We start from the raw sequence: 21,021 nt of genomic DNA on the forward strand, positions 1-21,021 counted from the left end.
TTCATTACCATGTTCACAAGAGCCCTCCACTGGTCCCTATCCTGAGTCAGCTCAATCCAATCAATACCATCCCATCCTGTCTCCCTAAGATCCATTTTAATATTGTCCACCCACCTACGCCTTGTTCTTCCCAGTGGTCTCTCTCCTTCAGGCTTTGCCACCAATATCCTATACGCATTCTTCATCTCACCCATTCGTGCTACATGCCCTGTCCACCTCATCCTCCTTGACTTGATCATTCTAATTATACTTGGAGGAGAGTACAAGTTATGAAGCTCTTCATTATGCAGTTTTCTCCAACCTCCTGTCACTTCATCCCTCTTCGGTCCAGATATTATCCACAACACCCTGTTCTCAAACAGCCTCAGTCCATGTTCCTCCCTTAATGTCATAGACCAAGTTTCACACTCATACAGAACCGCAGGCAAAATTATAGTTTTGTATATTCTAATTTTTATGTTTTTGGACAACAGACGAGAAGACAAAAGGTTCTGGACTGAATGGTAGCAAGCATTAGCCGAGTTCAGTCTCCTCTTAATTAATAATAATGATAATGACAATTACGTATATACGTATGATGTATGATGCTATGAGAGCTGCTTAGATTGTCAAGAAACCAAGCGAATACTATAGAGCGAAGAATGAGAAAGCTTACCAATCTCATAAGTAAATTTAATTCTCTTCATATATTAATTGACGATAAAAAAACGTATTCAGCGTTGTTTATTGATAGTCTTGTTTGAAGTAAAACGATTTATTTTCATAGAGTGCGTATCTCGCATGATTCTTATGCACGAGAAGACGTTACATGTATAAGGCGTATGACTTGACTCGTTCAGCAACACGTGCATACCTTTTTTAAAATCAAGAATGAGAGTTGGGCAGTATGCTTTCTTTAATATAAAATGCTTCTGTATCTTAGTTGTAGGATAACTGCCGCGTTTACGAACTTCCGGGCGCTAGCACATAGCAGCCAATTTTGCTGTAATGTAATAATTCTCTAGACTATTCGGAAAACGAGTATAATATCGGCGAAGACATCCAAGCAGTCTTCAGGCTTCATGTGTGGCAAGTAATGTATGAGGTAACCGTGTGTGTAGCCTGTGTAAAGCTTCGTTACCGTGTTTCCTTGATTCTGAGGCGCCATCGATTGTAAGGCGCGGCAAAGAACATAGGTATATAAGATTTGAGGCTTTCACGGCGGTGACTATGAAGAAAGCAGTCTTCTGGGATTTGGCACCGTGTATATGTGGTGTTAACTGACGTTTCGGAGGTGACAGTCTGCTTTTACCGGTTCTCACGGTCTCTCCGCTTGCAGATTTCTTATATATTTTTTTTTTTACCCTGAAGATGGAGGCGATACGTTCCTCCGAAACGTCGGTTAACACCACATATACACGGTGCCAGATCCCAGAAGACTGCTTTCTTCAGCATAGGTATAACTATGAACGCAGACTTATACAATATTCTGAAGTTTAAGAGCCCGCTGAAATCAACGTCAGTTTTAAAATTGTAATGAATGTGTCGTATTTGTTAGGCGTTAAACTGATTGCGCAGAAATCCACGCCTTAATCTGGACATACGAACAAATATAATTCAGAGTGTAACAGTATAGCAGTAAAGCTTGGAGGAATGATACCGAATTAAGTCATAAATATAATATATAATATATAACAATGTGGTGAGCACGCTTTACGCAAGAGGCTCGGAAACCCTTTTATCGCCTTATCAGTCTCTCCACTTCCGTTGTGAATGTTTTGTGTTTTGGCACTTCACGTTTCACTTCAGTTCACACAACCTTCGGCTGGTGGGGTTTAGAACTTCCAAGATATCCAATTTGATTCATTCTTCACAAGTATATTCGTCAGAGAAACTATACACGCCGAATATAACTTTACGAACTTGACTGTGGATGACGTGGGCATTAGCCTTACCAACAATAATGAAAATTATATTAATATATATTTCGTGAGGTCAGTGTTCAGCAGGGCTGTAGAGACAGCAGAGCCAAACAAAGCGTCCACTTCCGCCTGTACGACTTTAGGGGCGGCACATTTCCTTCTCTCTCTCTCTCTCTCTTTCGTTTATTTTGTTAAATGAAAACTAATTTATGCTCGCCTTTTGTTCATTTCGTGACCAATAATTAACTGTCCGTCATCAGAACATACAACGTAAATAACTCTTGTAAAATACAACACCAATGACGGTTTAGGTCAGAGTGACTAGAAATTTCGTGTTATAAATTGTGACGAAGTTCCAAGGAATGTGATCTGCTTTAACTGAAGGGGAGTGGCATTTCTCATATCCTGAGGCGGCCCCGTTATTTAGATTAAGTTGCCGCGAAGAAATAGCGCTGCTGGAGTGAGGTATTCTTGGTACTATGTGACACGAGAGAGATTTACAAACTAAACGCCGTAAAGCATAAACTGGTATGACTAGAAGCGCGGGATTAAAACCCTCAGGTTTCTAAAACTATGTTCTGTGGTTAGAAGATAGTTTTGATTCGTATTATGAATACATTATGTATGTGACTGCCTTTATGAAAACATTAAACGTTAAAATATGACAAAGATAAAATAAACGTAAAACACAAATCGCCATAGCTAGAAACGTGAGATTCGCTCCCGCACGTTAAGAAGTGGCTGGCGGGTTGCCTAGGATACTTCTTCTTTGAGTCACTGATAACCATTCCGAGAGCATATGATTGGTCTGTTTACATTTACATCACACAGCGGCTAATCAGACATCCATTACTTTTAATTTTTTTTAATTCACTTAGTGGGGGGTGGAGTCCAGCTGGGTCCACTCGGCACGGCGGCCAGTGATTGGCCTATTGTACCTGCCCCGGGTGATTATGATTATGGAGAATTTGGTGGAATGAAGATTGACAGGGGAAACCGAAGTACTCTCAGAAAACCCGCCCCAGCGCCACTTTGTCCACCACAAGTCCCACTTGACCAGACCCAGAATCGAACCCGGGCCGCCGCGGTGGGAAACCAGCGACTAACCGCTTGAGCTATGGCGCGGCCTATCCATTACTTTTATATGCCTCATTTATTGTCTTGGAATCGAAACATTGTCGACATTTAATTCCGACTAGATATTATTTTATTTAATTTATCACGCTCTGCAATGAGATTCAGCATCCTCACTCGTAACGACATATTTAGATAGTCTGGACACGTAGCATGCGATTTTGACGACGGCATTTGTTCCACCTGTCGATGTCCGAAGGACACCACAACAAATGGAAACCACGTGAAACTAGTGTGACGCTGTTGTAGGTTAGGTAGGTCAGATCTGTAGTGACCTCGCTTTTATTTAAAAATGCAGTAAAGTCTGTATAGCACAAAGTCCCAAAAGATCCGACCCTTGTCTTCGTTCTCGGTCCAGATCTCAAGATCATATCACGTTTGTTCTGTACACTTCTGCGGAATAATACATACTGTCGGGGTTTTTGTGCCTTATTTTCTACTTTTTCAGTAAGCTGTTAAATTCCTGTGAACATATCTTGCCTATGGTCTGACTTAGTTATATCCCGTATGTGAAGGGACCGGCTCTGTGGTCTAGTGGTCAGAGTTCCTGGCTACAGATCCAGAGGTTCCGGGTTCGATTACCGGTGTTAATAGCGGCTCCGGTCTAGGAAACCAAGATTAACGGTCGTGGGAATCCGTTGCGCTGACCACGCGATACCCCCTATCCGTAAAAGTTGGCACTAAGTTTGCCAACAAGCGGCAATCGTTCGGTCGGTATAGTTCACTTGCGGACTACAGGCCACGGAATTTTCTTTTTTGTTTTGACAGGAATGTTCCCAGAAGAAAAGTGCAGAAGCACTGATGCTGTTTTTCATTGTAGTCTTGTGTTTCTTTTCCGCTTCAGTGTTAAACAGTTTTAATTCACTGGGTTTAACTTTACATTGATTTTTTGGCCCGTCCTCTCGGTACGTGCCAAAGAACTGTACCGACAAAGACATGTTTTTAATAAATCATCCCGAATATTATGCAGATTTTACTGCATGAGAGGGAAATGCTGAGGGATCTTCCAAATGTGAAACGCATTCCACGTTTCTTCAGCTGCCGTGCTGGAAAGGAAATCTGTATTCAAATGCTCGTTGTATGCTCTACGTACGAATCACATGAAGGGAACGGTCATTCTGTGAAGCAGTGTGCTGGCTAAGCAATGGAAATGAGTGATATTTTTAGATAAGAGGGGAAGGGTTGTGCAGGCTTTAATCGTATTACCTGGGTCACTGATGACATTAACCACCTCAACGCACAAGGGTTCAGGGCGGTGCTTGTTATGGCAGTTATGTCGGACTAGAGTTCATATCCAAATACAGCCATGGATTTCTCTCTCCAAAGAAAAATTATCTTATGCTCAAACTCTGATGTTTAAACTAAATACTGTTCTCCTTTGAACCATATTAAAAAAGTCCCCCATGTTAAAACCCGTCTGATTTCAGAGGAAAAGCAGCTCATTTCTGTTAGACTCTAGACTCCCTCAACTTGGAAGACCAGGTTCCCTTATTTATATCTCTCAGTAACAGATTGGCCCAGTTATACCCCCAGACACTGGGATCCCTTTACGTCACCTTATATAACTCGCAGGGCTATGCTGAAGGTGTAAGCTAATTAATTCTGTTTGGAATAATGAAGAATTGCCTGATGAGTGGAAGGAGTCTATTATTGTACCAGTGCACAAGAAAGGTGATAAAACTGACTGTAGTAATTTTGGTGGCATATCACTGCTGTCAACTTCATACAAAATTTTATGCAACAACCTTCTATCGAGGTTAAGTCTGTACATAGATGAAATTATTGTGGATCATCAGTGTGGGTTTCGACGTAACAGATCAACTACTGATCTGATCTTTAGCATTTTCAGACACTGGAGAAAAAATTGGGAGTACAATGAGACAGTACGTCAGCTATTCGTAGGCTTCAAGAAAGCCTATGATTAGTTAGGAGGGAGGTATTGTACAATATTCTCATAAAGTCTGGGGTAGCCATGAAATTAGTTAGGCTGATCAAAATGTGTTTAAACGAAACATATAGTAAAGTCCATATAGGTAAACATTTATCTAATAATTTTCCTGTCTAGAATGGTCTAAAACAAGGAGCTGCTTCATCACCACTGCTTTTCAACTCTGCTTTATGTTATGCCGTGAGGAAGGTCCTGTAAAACCAGATTGGACTGAAATTAAACGGGACACATCAGCTGCTAGTTTATGCCGATGATGTGAATCTGCTGGGTGATAATGTAGATACCATAAAGAAAAACATAGAAACTTTAATTGACGCAAGTAAAGACGTTGGTCTAGAAGTAAACACAGAGAAAACTAAGTATATGTTGCTGTCTCGTTCCCAAAATGCAGGGCAAAATCATGATATAAAGACAGGAAACAGATGTTTTGAAAATGTGGCACAATTCAGATAGTGGGAACGACAATGACAAACCAGAACCTGATGCAGGAGGAAATTAAGAGGCGACTGAACTCGGGTATTGCTTGCTACCATTCAGTCCAGAACCTTTTGTCTTCTCGTCTGCTGTTCAAAAACAAAAATTAGAATATGCAAAACTATAATTTGGCCCGTGGTTCTGTATGGGTGTGAAACTTGGTCTTTGACATTAAGAGAGGAACATAGACTGAGGGTGTTTGAGAACAGGGTACTGAGGAGAATATTTGGATCAGAGAGAGATGAAGTGACAGGAGGTTGGAGAAAACTGCATAATGAGGAGCTTCATAACTTGTACTCTTCTCCAGGCATAATTAGAATGATCAAGTGAAGGAGGATGAGGTGGGCAGGGCATGTAGAACGAATGGAGGAGACGAGGAATGCGTATAGGATATTGGTGGGAAAGCCAAAAGGAAAGACCACTGGGAAGACCAAGGCGTAGGTGGGTGGACAGTATTAAAATGCATCTTAGAGAGATAGGATGGGATGGTATTGATTGGATTGATCTGGCTCAGGATAGGGACCAGTGTAGGGCTCTTGTGAACACTGTAATGAACCTTCGGGTTCCATAAAATGCTGGGAAATTCTGGAGTAGCTGCAGAATTGGCAGCTCCTCCAGAAGGGCTCAGGTCCACGAGTAAGTAAGTAAGTAAGTAAGTAAGGATGAAGTGGTATGAATTGGATCAATCTGGGTCAAGATAGGGATCAGTGGAGGGCTCTTGTGAACACAGTAATGAACCTTCGGGTTTCATAAAGTACTGGGAAGTTCTCGAGTAGCTGCACAACTGGCGGCTTCTCAAGAAGGGTTCGGATTCATGAAGTTAACATTGTTGCATGGTGGACGGTAAACAAAACCGAAAATAAATTCCAGTTACAGCGTTTGGTTTTAGTCTGCGGAATACTGAATGCGATTAGAAGTCAGTCGGATGGGTTTTACCTCCGGGAAGCAGCTGTTGTTTCGCTGTACGCCACTCAGTGGGAACCTCGCCGGTCTTGAAGCTGTGCAAGACGGATTGTCGTTAGTGCTTCTGTAAACGGCACGAAGTACCATGGCTTTGAGTAATGTATCTTAGTGCTCGTACTGTGAGATATAAACACATTACTGCAGGTTGCTGATAAATGTGCCATACGAATCCTTCATCAGATCTGTAAAGTGTTTTTTCTTACTGTGTTAAAAGGAGCACTAAAGACCCATTCTGGGTCTTTGCGTAGTGATAAATTATAGGTTTTATAAAAAGACTGATACCGGGTACAATCAGTTTTATGTATTCATGTTTTTGTAGCCTTTGTTTCCTGTGAAGTGGAGCATCTAAATACTGAAACATTAATACATCATTCTGTTTGTATTATCAGCGTAGCAACCAGCAGTGTTTTAAAACTATAAACACGTTTCCGACCAGTCCTTCTTGCTGCCTGCTTCATGCTGGATTCTTGTCTCACTCTTTCACCTTGAAGACTGAGGCGAAATTTTCCTCGGAAACATCGGTTGACTTTCAGCGAATTACACGACGTTATATCGCGGAAGACAGAACTCTTCAAAATGAACTTCGTGGACGGCCGCAGAAAGTACTTCGCATGCCACTTCGTTGAACATGTCCTGTCCTTCCGCTTTTGTGACAATGATTTCGCGTACCTTTGATCGCAAATTTTTCTGTGCACGGATTACAAGTGAAGCTACTGCAACGAACGTTCTTGCGGCGTATGCTAATAAAGAATAGTGTAGGTATTTGTCTGAAGCCGTACGCGGTAGCGCAGTTGGTTGAGGCACTATGCTATAAGCCGGAAGGTCGCGGGCTCGAGTCCCGATAAGGTGGATTTTTTCAATTTACCTAATCCTTCCAGCCGCAATATGGCCCTGTGGCCGACTCAGCCTCTAACAGAAATGAGTACCAGAAATCTTCCTGGGGTTATTGGGCGACTGGCGCGTAAGGCTGACAACCTTTCCGCCATCTGTGAGCCGATTGTCTGGAAAATGTGGGAACCTCGACGTCTCACAACCCTATGGGCCTCCACGCCGTGTGACAGGGATAACTTTACCTTTTACTTGTCTGAAGCCACTTTTATTACCGTTAGTTCTAACGTATGTAATAGAAAATCAGTGAAGCTGTACCAGTCGTTGGTCGATTCTTGAATCTCATGAAAGGTGTCAAATTGAAATTAATTGGGAGTGCCCTCAGTAAAGGGGATTACCGTTGAAATTATTATTATTGCTACTCAAAATTCTATTTAAGAACACAAATCACAGAGAAGGGATTCAGCTTCTTCAGTGCCAGCACTAAGAATCTCACTACCCGGCCTTACAACACAGAATTTCGCACTCCGCTTAGTATGTTGTGCAGTAGATTACGAACGAGCAAACACAGTTTTGTTCCTAATAAGGAGTGGCTTTCTCTGGTATCAGATTACATCATTCGTGTACTATTTTCAGTTACCGTTGATTTCAACGGGCCGTTCTATAATTTCCTTTAATAAGCAATATACCTCTTCCACTGAGGACAATATTTGGACCGAGAAGGGATGAAGTGACAGGAGGTTGGAGAAAACTGCATAATGAGGAGCTTCATAACTTTAATTTAATGGTAGAAGTTTGATGTGTCTGGCACACACTTTTAATGCAATACATTCGTCCGTGAAAAATAACTGGTCTTCGGTAAACTAGTTTTACTACAATACTGGCTAGAATTAAATACAAAATCCTTCAAACCATCTTCTGTCGCCCAGGAGATCAAAGGTGCAAAGGGCCAGAATAAACAGAATCAGTGAAACGGTTGGGAGTGGGTAACGAATCCATGCCTGGTTTAGCAAACTAGACAGGCTCACGTTTCTGTAGAGAACGGATGTGTAGTTGATTGAGTTTTCATCACTTCACTGTCACGTCATAGCCTACGTCTACACCCGCGGCATCTCATGGATAAACATTAAGTGAGAAACTCGCTCCATCAGGTGAAGCACGTATTGCATGCATCAAGTAGACAGAAAGTAAGACACACTACCGTTATCATGTATTGAGCGAGAAGCTAACTTAAGTCATTAAATGAAAATGAAGTCAAGAACTGTGCAACTCTCTGAGGTTCAACAACGCTAATACTAAATCCCGCCCTTGGACCCATCTCGTACCAGCTTCAACCATATCTCATCGTCACAACCAACCTCTCTAAGATACATCTTCATATTGTGGAGTTCCACCTTAAAGACAGAATATCTGATTCATAGCGGCCATCCATTGTCAGACAACGGCTCGGTATCCACGGTTCTGTATCGTCGGGGTGACAATGAAACAGGTTCACGCGACAACGTATATACACGTATAACAGACGTTACCATGCAAGTGAAAACCCAGAACTAGTGAAATTCCCGCGGAAACGAATACACTAGCTACCGGCGGATAGAACACGTGAAGCGGAACCCTTGAAGGTGTCTTCTAGGACGTCCGACGGTAGAATATAAGAGACCAAACAGAACAGATAAGAGGAGAACTGAAAACAGTTCAGAACAGAGAACAGAGCGAAGACCAGAAGAGAGCAGAGCTGGGAGCAGAAGAAACCAGCAGAGCTGAGGACAAAGAGCAAAGAGACGACAGAATAGCCAGGTTTCATCATCTGAAAGACGCTATTTCAGAGAGATTGTAGCTGTAATTGTAAACGACTTATCCAATAAACAGCTTCTACTAATCCGGAACCCATTAATTTCTTGTCGCGTTTCCAGGACACGTGACAGTGTTGTTCTGCTACATGCTTATCGAGGGCCTGAGACAGGTGAGATGGAACCCAGGTCAATCACAAATGTGGGGCCCCCACCCCACCCCGAAAATCAAATATGTATATTAATATGTTTCATATTGACTCCAATTTTATGGGACGGAAGACAGTTGAAGAAAGGAAATACACCAAACAAGTTCGCAATGATATGCTTTTTGCAATATAGAGAGCTACAAGTTTAGGACGATTTGTAAAAGTATTCTTGAACGGCGTAAAGCTATTAAGCAAATTTCTCGCCTACCAAGTACATCGTGTTTGAGTCTGTGCTTACAATTCTGAGTTTAAAAACTAAAATACTGCAACACTTACCTGGAAGTAACTGAAAACTACTCTGAAGTATAATGTATGACATTATACCGCATATATGCCGAATATAGTATGTTGTCTTCTGTATACTTTATATATACGAGCTTCGGGAGTTGGCTATGAGCCTTGTTCATATGATTGACATTGTATCTACCCAGTAACTGCTTCACGGAATAGAGTCCTTGACTAGCTTATTGTCGCCTGTATAGTTATGAAATTCGTTGTCATTTATGGACGTCGAAGATGATTTCTATGTTCGCAAATTTCCTGCCACTAGACTCTCTCTTGAGTTAGACGAATCCAGTTCACATTCCCAGACCTTTTTTTAGGTACATTTTACTGTTATTCTGTCTTCTTTGTTCAGGCATTCCATATAGTCGCTTTCCTTTCGAGTTTGCCACTAAGATTTTGTTATGGCCAGTCAGAGTAACCGCGCGGTCTTAGGTATGAACTGTCTTCGCGCGCTCGGGTCCCGGGATCGTGGGTTTGAATCCCACATAGGGCATGGATGTTTTGTGTGCATATCAGTTTATTCTGTGTTTGTGTTATCCTATGTGTAGGTAGTGGTTTTGCGGCGTCCTGAGCAATCGTCGAAGGAGCCATGCTGTCTGTAAAAAAGATTACGGAACTGAACAAGAGGCCTGGGCCCTGAATGGCCTGGAAGAGCCATTGGGGGGGAAAATAAAACTCGTATGAATTTGCATCTCTTTCATGCGTGCTCCATATCCTGAACCTTTCTAACCTATCCATATCAAATTACGCTCCTTGCTTATTTACTGACAGTTTTTGTTTAACTTTTGTAACCTGCAGATATTCTAATGGTGGTCAATGTCACTGCAGCTCCTCAGAAAGATCGAACTTCAGTACTTGAATGTCGTCCTTTCGTCTACTAAGACGCGAGCAATCTGGTCATGTGTCTTTTCATCAGGAAGCTTAAACCAATTAGAAATGTTACTACATGCACACTGTAGCGTAGTTGGTCGAGGCACTATGCTACAAGCCGGGAGGTCACGGGTTCTAGCCCGATAAGGCGGATTTCTTTCGATTTGCTTAATCCTTCCAGCCGTACTATGGCCCTGGGTCGACATAGCCTCTAACAGAAATGAGTACCAGGAATCTTTCTCACCGATGATTATCTAGGTAATGTGTGAGCCTCGACGCCTGGCAACCCTGTTGGCCTCCACATCCTGTTACTATTACCGCCCCTTTACCTCATTTTCTCTTCTTCTTGAAGTCAGCTTTTTAACAGTCCTTCTCTCACCTTACCGTTTGTTAAACTCAATTATTATCTTCTCTCTCCCACACACGTTGGTCGCACTTGTAGGTACTTCTTTCTTGTTCTAAATTTTATCTCAGGGTTATTTAATTTATAAGGAGGTGAGGTTTGTTGGTTCGGTAGAGCTGAGGGTGTCTTTACCTCAGAGCCTTGAATGGGCCACAACTCTGAGAAGCAATAAGTGAACACAAACTACAAAAGCACATATCAAGTTTAGACGAATTATATTATTGAACACTTGTTTAGCCACTTCTTGATACAACTTCAAATCAGTAACTTTTATGTCTTGTTTCTACGAGATCCTGTGTGTGACTTCTCACGTCTAGTTCTTACGAGTCCCGGTGTGTGACTTTTTACGTCTGAATGCTTCGGAGCCCGGTGTGTGACTGACTTCGACAACTGATTTCTACTCGGACCTTCAAGTCCTTGTTTCCTCAGCGTCTCTGCCCTGTCACACCCTTATATTTTAGTGATTGGTTATATTTGAAAAATGGGATTATCTTAAGTAGATATTCCTCCACTCCGTTTAAAGCTTACAAGGGTTTAAGGATTTTTGACTCCAACGTATTTCTGTCAGAATTTGACAAATGCTTAAGCGTCGCTTGGGCCCTAAAAACTTCACTGTTTTTAAGTTATGGCATGCACAAACTGCCAAGTATTGAATTCACAAAGAATTCTTTAGCTATTCTTTAACGTAACTTTCCTCTAATAAACCTTTGACGGGTGTCTTCCTGTTTCTTGTTGTAAGCATGGGAAGACGCTTACTCTTACATACAAGAATTGACCTATGTCTCACTACCCTTGTACACTGCATTTCATTTTGAACAATTAAGCTTTCAAATTAATAAAGTTGATTACATTCAAATAAGTTGCGTAGCAGTGGGACGGTTACATTACCTTTACTGCGCTTTTGATAGATTTTTCTTATTTTCTTATGTACGAAAATATGCAGCCCAGTTGGTGATGCGGTACTTCCATTTCCATAGAAAAATGTATAGTTAGTGTATAATCATCTGCTATTGCATAGATTTGTAATCCTGCAGATATTTTTTATTGAACTGCGTTTTTGTGGCTGACTTATTGCATAAACGCAGATTGTCTTTTTTTTTAAACGTCCATATCGTCACCGTGTTTGTAATTGTTGACTTACCTACAGTATAGGGCCGCGCCATAGCTCAAGCGGTCAGTTGTTGGCTTCCCACCGCGGCGGCCCGGGTTCGATCCCGGGTCTGGTCAAGTGGGATTTGTATAGGACAAAGTGGCCCTGTGGCATGTTTTCTCCGAGTACTTCGGTTTCCCCTGCCAATCTTCATTCCACCAATTGCTCCACAATCACCCTCACCTATCATCTGGGGCTGGTACAATAGCCCAGAAGTGGCAGCAGTACAGAGTACTTAGTGCCACCCCACTAGCAATAAAAAATAGTTCCACCCCACTAGCATTAAAAAATTACCTACAGTATTCATATACATTGTTTAGTGATGTTAGATTTGAGGTTCTCACAGCGGCGACTATTAAGAACTTTATCTTATGGCATTTTTTCTTCCGTGTAGTCCCGACTATACGGCGTCACATCCCAAACAATATTACTCTTCGGTGTTGAGGCTTGTTTATGTACCATGCATGTCCACATAAAATATCACATGCTTAGCTCCAGTGTCGCGATAGGTATCGCCAGATTAAAAACAGAGGCAGCTTTTTTATTTTATTTTTTACTATTTTCGACGTCGTCTTTAGGGCTTATCTTTATTTGAACGCAGGAAACGCTCGAATCGCAACTGCCTGACTTATGAAAGTCATTGCAAGGAAGACTCAGTAATAAAAACATGAGATCCATAAATAGATTACCTCTGAGTGGGATAAAACACTGAGTAATTGAAATTTGAATTTTATATAACATGCGTGTTCACAGTGCAATGGTCGATATTATCGCCCAATTCTGTTCCTTTGTACTTACGTTCTTTCAGTGTATTCAGCACATTATAGACGAACGGAAGACTTCCATTACATCCTAGTTTCCAAATGAATGGAACTTCCCATGGCTCCTGACACGTCGGCTTTGTTCGTCCACCGTGATGGCTGCAGTAACGTCAGAACTAGAGAACTCAAGTGACCTGTCTTACAGGAAGTGGTACTGGGCAGAGAAAATGTCCTTTCCTGCCTACCTATCTCTTTACTTTTCTGTCTAGCTACTGTCTGTCCGTCTACCTACCTGCGTATTTGTCTCTATTTGTCTTTCTGTCGTACCGTCTCCCCGTCCATCCGCCCTGTGATTCTGTGTACCTACTTACGTGTCTATGAGCCGGGATAGCTCAGTCGGTATATCAACAGGCTGGACGTCCGCAGTTCAATTCCCGGCAGCGGCAAGAGATTTTTCTCTTCTCCACAATGTCCAGAACATCTCTGGGGTAAACCCAGCCTCCTATCCAATGGGTACCGGGAGTAAAGTGGCCGGGGCGTGAAGCATTCCTCTCACTATTAAGAGTATATGGTAATGGGTCTCGCGGGGCCTTACACCAAGAATGGCATTGCTGGCGAAGGCCAGCGTAATTTACCCGACCGACCTGACTGACCACTCACCTCCTAATACCCAGGTCAAGAATGCATTCCCTCACACGTCTTCAGGGCGTGGTGCTGATGAAATTAAATACAAGGGAAACTTTGCCTTTTTTACTTGTGTCTCTTCCTTGTCATGTCTGCCTACTTTGTCTTATGTACTTGTCTGTCTAAGCTGTCTGGTGCATCAATTATCTGGCATTCGTTTGCTCGTCTACCCCTTGAAGTACACAAATGCTACCGGCATTATGGTATACTTGTGCAGTAACAGGTTTTGGGGCGTATTTGGCTGCTAGGCTGTTGGCCTATGGAAAGAATTGTATTAGCTCTTGTTCCTCTTCTTAGTGTGAACGCAAAAACTCTCATAAGCTATCAGGAGCAGCCTGTTCGTATACTTTATAGGTACTCACATTTGGTCACTACAAGTTGTAAAACAGCTTTCATTAGCATCTTTATGTGTAAATATGACCCCGGTATGAGAGGGCCCAGTAATTTAATAGAGAATAGAAATACAAAATCCCGTATCTGTAAGTTTTAAGGAGTAAAGGTAAAAAGGTAAAGGTGTCCCTGTGCTTAAGTAATTAAACTACGCCATAAAAACGAATGGGGGAGTGGATGTATACATCCACGTATTTTTGGCGTCGGCACTAGTTGAAGGTGAGTGGTCAGCTTCATGCCCCGATATCTATCAGATTGGAGGCTGGGTGGTTCTTATAGTCTGGACGATGCAGCGACGTGAGGAGGAGGAAAATCTTGCGTCTACCGGGACTCGAATTCCAACCCCTTGGACGTCCAGCCCATCACCATCTACTATACTGACTGCGCTATCTCGGCTCTCAAATTTTACGAGGGCTACACTTTTAAATGTTGTTTCTCCCGTCATCTGGCTGTATCCGATACGAAGCCGCTGTTCAGCCATTGCACATGGAATGGGTCCGTTAACGTTAAGCTATGTTCAATGGGTCTCCTGTCAGTGCGCAATGGCGCATCCACAGGGAGCAACCTGATGTGGACTGTAGCCGCGAATATGTTGAAGTTGCCTTGGAACATCTTTTTTTGTTAGTCACAGTGAGCTCTCTTTAATCACGAGAAACATTGGAGATTAGCTGAACCATAATGAAGCTTTGGTGTTACGGGATCCATTACATTGTGAGGAAGTGGGACAGCTTGAATGTTTAATCTATTCGGAACAACAAAGAAACTTACATTGCTCTTCAGGTAATGTCTCTTTTGAAGTTTCCGAGATCAATTCTGCCTTTCCTTGCATCTAGGTCAAGAGATGATAACCTTTCTGAATAGTAATTTAATTCGGAACTTCGGTAATTTTCAGAATTGCAGCTGCTTTATCCATTCTGAAACTCAGAATTAAGCTACCTAATTGTATGGAGCGAAATTTCTGGAATCCAATGGTAACCAGGCCGGTCACGGTAGCCGAGCGGTCTAAGGCATGTACTGTCTTCCCTCGCTTGGAAACCGGGATCGTGGGTTCGAATCCCACTCACGGCATGGATGTTTGTGTGCGTTTTTCTGTGTTTGTGTACAGGTAGAAGCCTTGCGACGAGCTGATCACCCGCCCAAGGAGTGCTACTGAATGTGTAAGATCTAGGAATACCGAAGTGAACGGAGAAGTTCATGGAGGTAGGCCTAGGCCCACTGGGGCTCTAGTGCCAAGGGAAAAAAATGGTAACCAAGCTGTATTTGGATATTAGTCTTTTGGGGCATGACTCAGTGTTCCTTAGTGGTAGTAAGTTTTTGAGGACCCTGCTACCTTCATCTTCTACCTCGAAGAAGGAGATAGCAGGTTTCTCCGAAACATTGGTAGCCACCTAGAAGACTATACGGCCTCATACCACAGGAAACCACAGATCTAAAAGTTTGTGACAATGGTATATCAATACAATTAATACAATTAGCAGAACATGCATACGAGGAAGGCCACAAAGAATCGAAGGTTTGGAGATAGAACTGAACACCACCTACAGAAAATACGAGGAACCCTCCCACATGTCTCTGGCAGCTCATCCAATCAGTCAACACAGCTTGGACATCTGTCCCATTTGGACTCCCATCATTGAAGCGGAAGTCAGAAAATTACAACTTCTTATACTTTAGATTACATCATGTTAGTTTCTATACAGATACCTCATTTATGTAGTGGTTAATTTTGTCTTAGGACTCATTTGGTATTTAGAAATCTTCGTCTGCTTGAATTGTAATCTTCTGTAATTTTTCCATCTATATTTATATTTATCTCTGCCTTATCTGTGATTTTAATTGCCGATAGATTATGTCCTATAATTAATTAATAATAATATATTTTATAATATGACTCTTTCATGTTGGCTTCTGTTTTGATAATGCTCTGATTTTATGGATTCTGTCCGTTAGAGTATGAATTGTCATAAGTGCGAGGCCTGATGTATGTGGAGTTCTGTAATGTTTGTCTTAACTCTCACTGTAGGTTTAGGTTGTGTTTGGTTTACACGTATATACGTATCTTGTCTTGTGTTGAGTCTGGTGTTCGGAGATAGGGATCAACTCCATCGGTTGGGGCAAACTCAGTAGTCTTTTTACCTGAGGAAGGAGACAATGTCCAGTCTCCGAAAAGTTGTTTTAAAATGAAGGACGGGAGGATTGATAATGTCCGAAAGGTCAATAATTGTATTGTACGAGTGACTGGAGGATACCACAGTTCAAATTTTCTTCTTACACGTCGGCATCTAGTTCGAAAATATGCTGGAGGTGTTGATCGTGACGGATTTTTATGCACAGATATTATTTTGAGATAAATTCACAGAACAAAAATACGTATTTTTGGGGTGTTGCTTTGTTGAGCGAATAGACATATTTTGTGCCATGTCGCATTTTTTTTCAGAAAACATTGTGTCACCAGCAGCCTCGTACTAATGTAAGACATTCCGTCACTAACGAACTCTATCTTCTGCACTGTTGATCTGACTCCATTTTGTACCAAAAGCAGAAAATCCAATTTCTAAGTGACTTAGCATATCGAAGACCATAATTTGTAATCTTAATCGGTCAAATAAAGCAAGATGACATAGGTGGAGCATGTAGCATGAATAGGACTTTGACTGATTATTGAAAATAATTCCATACAGCGAGTTTTTCATGGAATGCTAATAGTCGGATAGCTAATCAAGGAACCTCCTTCAACGCTCCAATGAGCTCAATACTAAAAGCGTCGTTAAATAACCAACTCGAGAAGAAATATCCCGCTTTCTACTGAACCTCAAGGTTCATTGTCACGTTCACAAAAGTCCAGCACCGGACCCTGTGTTAAGCCATATGATTACAGGTGCCACTTCCAGGCCAAGACGTCCGCGTCTCCCAAATGGCGTCGTCATTCCTTCTGGTCCTGGACCGGGAGGGGACCACTTGAGGAACCTGGAGCCCATGGGAGGCAGTTATGAAAATTATTATGACCACGGTAGACCTAATGTACTTCGGAATGTGTGGCAAAATCTTGACCGGCTTAGCGACGATCAACTTCTGACGAATTACTCTGCTTCATGGAGTAACTTCCAATTCTGTAATTGAGATGTTGTGTTAACAAGCTTCCCTTCCTTTCACAAGGGAAGCCATTTGTAAAACACTGTAAAGGTTTAGCTACTGTGGCGCTGGGCCACGTCAAGTGTGTGTGTGGGGGAAGGGGAGACGCGAGGGAGATATACCCGTAGAAGATTGGGGGGGGGCCCTCATAGTCATATAATTCATCATATTCGTTAGATTTAAGATATGGAGATATGGATTTGAGTTACGGCCCCAAGTAACGAATAGTGCTGGAAGTATGCGGCAGATGTGCGTCAGTGTCTGTTGTAGTAAAGAGTGTTTTACATTCACAGCCTAGGGACGTATCATCTGCGAATACATCATACGTTTTCTTTAAGGAAGCCCGAAAAGAGTGCAGTTTTGCTTATATTACATGTGAGCATGGTGTTAAAGGTGTTCGTAACACTGCTTTTGTCCATGTCCTTTCCGGTTGTTGAGTTCGACAACTTAAAATTCACGTTTATGTTTAGTACTGGAGAAATTCTGACATTTTAAAAATAGAAAATAAATCAAATAGATCTTAAGAAGTGTCATGTGTTGAAATGAATGTACGTCAGAGGGAGCAGGGGCGGCTGCATTCGACTAAACACACTGCAGTCCAGTTTCGACTTCAGTTTCTTCTTTTCTTTTGGCGCTACAGCCCCAGTTTGGGCCTTGGCCTACCTCCATGAAACTATCCGTTTCATTTCTGTTTACTAGAGCTTAGACATTCGGTAGGACTCCTTGGGCGGGTGATCAGCTCGTCGCAAGGCCGCTACTTGTACACAAACGTAGAAAAACGCGCGCGCTCACACACACACACACACACACACACACACAAACAGGTTTTTTCCATGCCTTGTGTGGAATTCGAACCCACGGTCCTGGCTTCCGAGCGAGGGAGGACAGTGCACACCTTAGACCGCTGGGCTACCGTAACCGGCACATTTGATTTAGTCTAAATAATCTTTACTGTATTCGTTGTATAGCGTCTGTTCACTGCATCAGAGTTTAAAATACAAGTTATATGTATTTCTTAAGCTGCTTAATTTCTTATGTCGGGGAATTGGCTGTAGATAAAAATAAGAACGTGTGTGGAAAGAAATGAAACTCTTTGCAGAATGAAACAGAGAGATGACATTTAAAGTTTATAATGTAGTTGTAGTGTGAGGCCCACAGTGTGCCAACGACGGTAGAAACTACAGTACAAATAATCGAGATAAAATGAACAGGACAGGAAGTGGTACCCTAGTTTCTGCATCCTCTTGTTTGGTCCAGATATACCGAGCATCGTATCTTAAGTCTCTCTCCGTCTATGCTTTCCCTTTATGCGAGAGACCAAGTTTCAGACTCATACAAAACAGTCCGTAAATTATAGTCTGGGATTGGTGTTTTGTAGTGTGAGAAATTCGATTGATTAATTTGTGGTTCGTATTATAGTACTTTTCAACTGGGTAACGTATAGTGCCGAATGAGAGATACAGGCCCTATATGATGGGAATATTATGTAGAAAGAAGCAGTCATGACCATTTTTATATTACTATCCAAGAATTTGCTTAGAGGGAATAGAGAAAACGAATAAGAATTTTATTATCCCCGGACCAGGATTCGAATTAGGTACTTCCCGAATACGAAGCAGAATTTTCACTATTCGACTTGAAATTCCGTGAGAAATAAGAATAGTGGCATCACTTTGTATGTGTGTGATTTTATATATTTGCAGAATCTTAACTTCTGGCTCCCGTCTCACTCCGCTAATTTCGTGATTACATGTCATGAACCGTTACAGCTTGATGTGTGAAATTTTACTTACATTATGAGGGTTTTCATCAATTTTATGCATAAACTTCATACCTCCTCCATAAGAATTGAATGCTTTGACCCCGTTACGTAGCCCAGAAGTTAAACTGGCCTTTCCATCTGCTCCTAAGTTTCCTGTATCTATTCTTCCTCTGGAAGCATATCCCTGTGTATGTGTGTATGTGTAATTTTATGGATGATGTATTTCTTGCATTCTATGAACACGTTGCCTCAAGAGCTATGTCTGCTGAGATATCAGCCTGCATGCTTCATGCTAGTTTCTTGCTTGGATTATATTGTACTTCAACCATGAAGCTGAAGGCGACATTTTCTCCGAAACGTCTGTTTACTTTCAACGGGCTATACGGCGTTGTATCCCAGAAGATAGAACTCCCCGTAACCATCGCTGCGAGAACTTCAAATCCATCGCGTTGCCACGAGTTTAATTGATAATTTTTATGCCTTGAACTATGTTCGCAGTTTCCAGTCTGTCTCTTTATTTCTTTAGTTTATTATCTGTCTTAATGGGAGTGACATTTTCGATTAGAGCAATCTCATATTATAGGGCAATGCCAACGTTTTGTTGAATCATCTCTAGGATACAGTTGTGGATACAATGTAGGGATCGTGCTGTATCTAAGCCCACGCCGGAGGGCGAGAAGATGACATTCAACGCTAATGTTTGCGGCGGTAGAGACAGGACGTCTTGTCGCCAAGGAAGCCGACCGACGTATCTTTTAGGCCGAAACTGATTGAACCTCAAAGTCATTATTAATTGGTGGCAGACCGAAACAATTACAGTATTCCTATCGAGGATAAACCGAACCATATTTTTACCCTTACTGATTTACTAGGATTCTCTAACCAAAGAAATTACAGGGTGTGGGCTTGTAACTCAAATGGAAAAATCACATTTGTCAAAAGAGCATAAATAGCCTATATGAAAAGTACAAATAATGCTTATGTGTGTGTGAAACAACGCCGTGAAATAGAGCCCTTATTGAGAAGCTGAGAGTCTCTCAGCTTCTCAAAAATATCCCTACCTTTTATTGAACCCGGTGGTTCATTACCGTGCTTATAAACGTCGGGCACTGAACCCCAACCTGAGCGAATTGAATCTAGTCTGTCCCCTGTTTCTTTAAGATTTGTTCCTAGTATCATCTCTTGTACGCCTAGGTATCTTCCGCCTGATATATTCTAAAGGGTTCTGACGAAGGTGGATGACACACAGAATTACTGGGTTTTTTAACTTTTTCCATCGTCCGGAATTCTAGGTAATAGAAAACACGACGTTTCGGAAACGGTAAGTCTGACAGGAGTTGTCCAGTGATTGAGATTATCTCTTTGTAAGGGGCCCAACTGAGTAGGTGTCTTCCTTTCTCACCTGAAGACGAAAAGAGATCAAGTTTCCGAAACGTCGTGTCCTCTATTACCTAGAATTCCGGACGATGGAAAAAGTCCAAAAACCCAGTAATTCTATGTATCTTTCTTCTGAGTTTGCCGAACAAAATTTTGTGTACGTTTCTCGTCTCCCTATGCGTGCTACATGCCGTACGTACCTTATACGAGTATGTTGATCTGTAGGCCTGTACACAAGCACACAGATGTGTATTTATCATTTTAGTATGCCCGTAAATATTTGCCTTCAGTGGTGTGAGGGTGTGATCTGTCACGTGCGCAGCCAGTACGGACTCTGATTCATTGTACTGTGCGTCTCTTGCATTCATATTTTATTCTTCCCTTTATTTCCTTTGAATGCCTAAATCTTCTCTTTAATTAATCTTCACTGATGTAATTGTTCCTACTGCAGCGATAAAGCTTCATTTAATCCATTTTGCAGTGTATTATTGAAGTCCTAGACTGTTTCAGCTGTAGTAACAATGCAGTTTTCTAGAGCAACATTGCTATATTTAGTGATAAAATTTAGCTAACATCTGTTACGTGCTTGCTGTAAAGTCATCTTACAGACGTGAGGCCTAAGGCCCTCACGGCCTTGTGAGATGTGACATTGTGTAGTCTGATAGAAGGTATCTCCAGGGTACTGGTACTCTGAAGATGGAACCAGTACGTTCCTACGAAACTTTGGCACTTACGGAACAAACTGCACGACGTCATCTCTGAGGACCGTAATATTTGTAATAAGGTAATGTGGGATTGTATCGTGTAAAACCAAGGAAGTACTGTGCTAGCCCACCTTGCAATAACCCAGCACCGCCTTTTCCTCATTTTCCCTCTTCATCATTCACAGTTATCCTCCAGTTCGACGCTGTTGTCTTATACATTTGAGAGAAAATAGCAAAATAAACTAAGAAACATATA

General features: G+C 41.9%; 1 protein-coding gene across 1 annotated transcript in view; it reads left to right on the forward strand.

The window, feature by feature from the left end:
• LOC111874543 (semaphorin-1A) overlaps positions 1-21,021 on the forward strand; it is a gene marked incomplete at its 3' end in the record, with an annotated part of 988,862 nt that overhangs the window by 20,545 nt on the left and 947,296 nt on the right. The window lies entirely within an intron of this gene.

This window comes from Cryptotermes secundus, unplaced genomic scaffold (assembly GCF_002891405.2).
Source record: "Cryptotermes secundus unplaced genomic scaffold, Csec_1.0 scaffold831, whole genome shotgun sequence".
Taxonomy (NCBI): Eukaryota; Metazoa; Arthropoda; class Insecta; order Blattodea; family Kalotermitidae; genus Cryptotermes; species Cryptotermes secundus.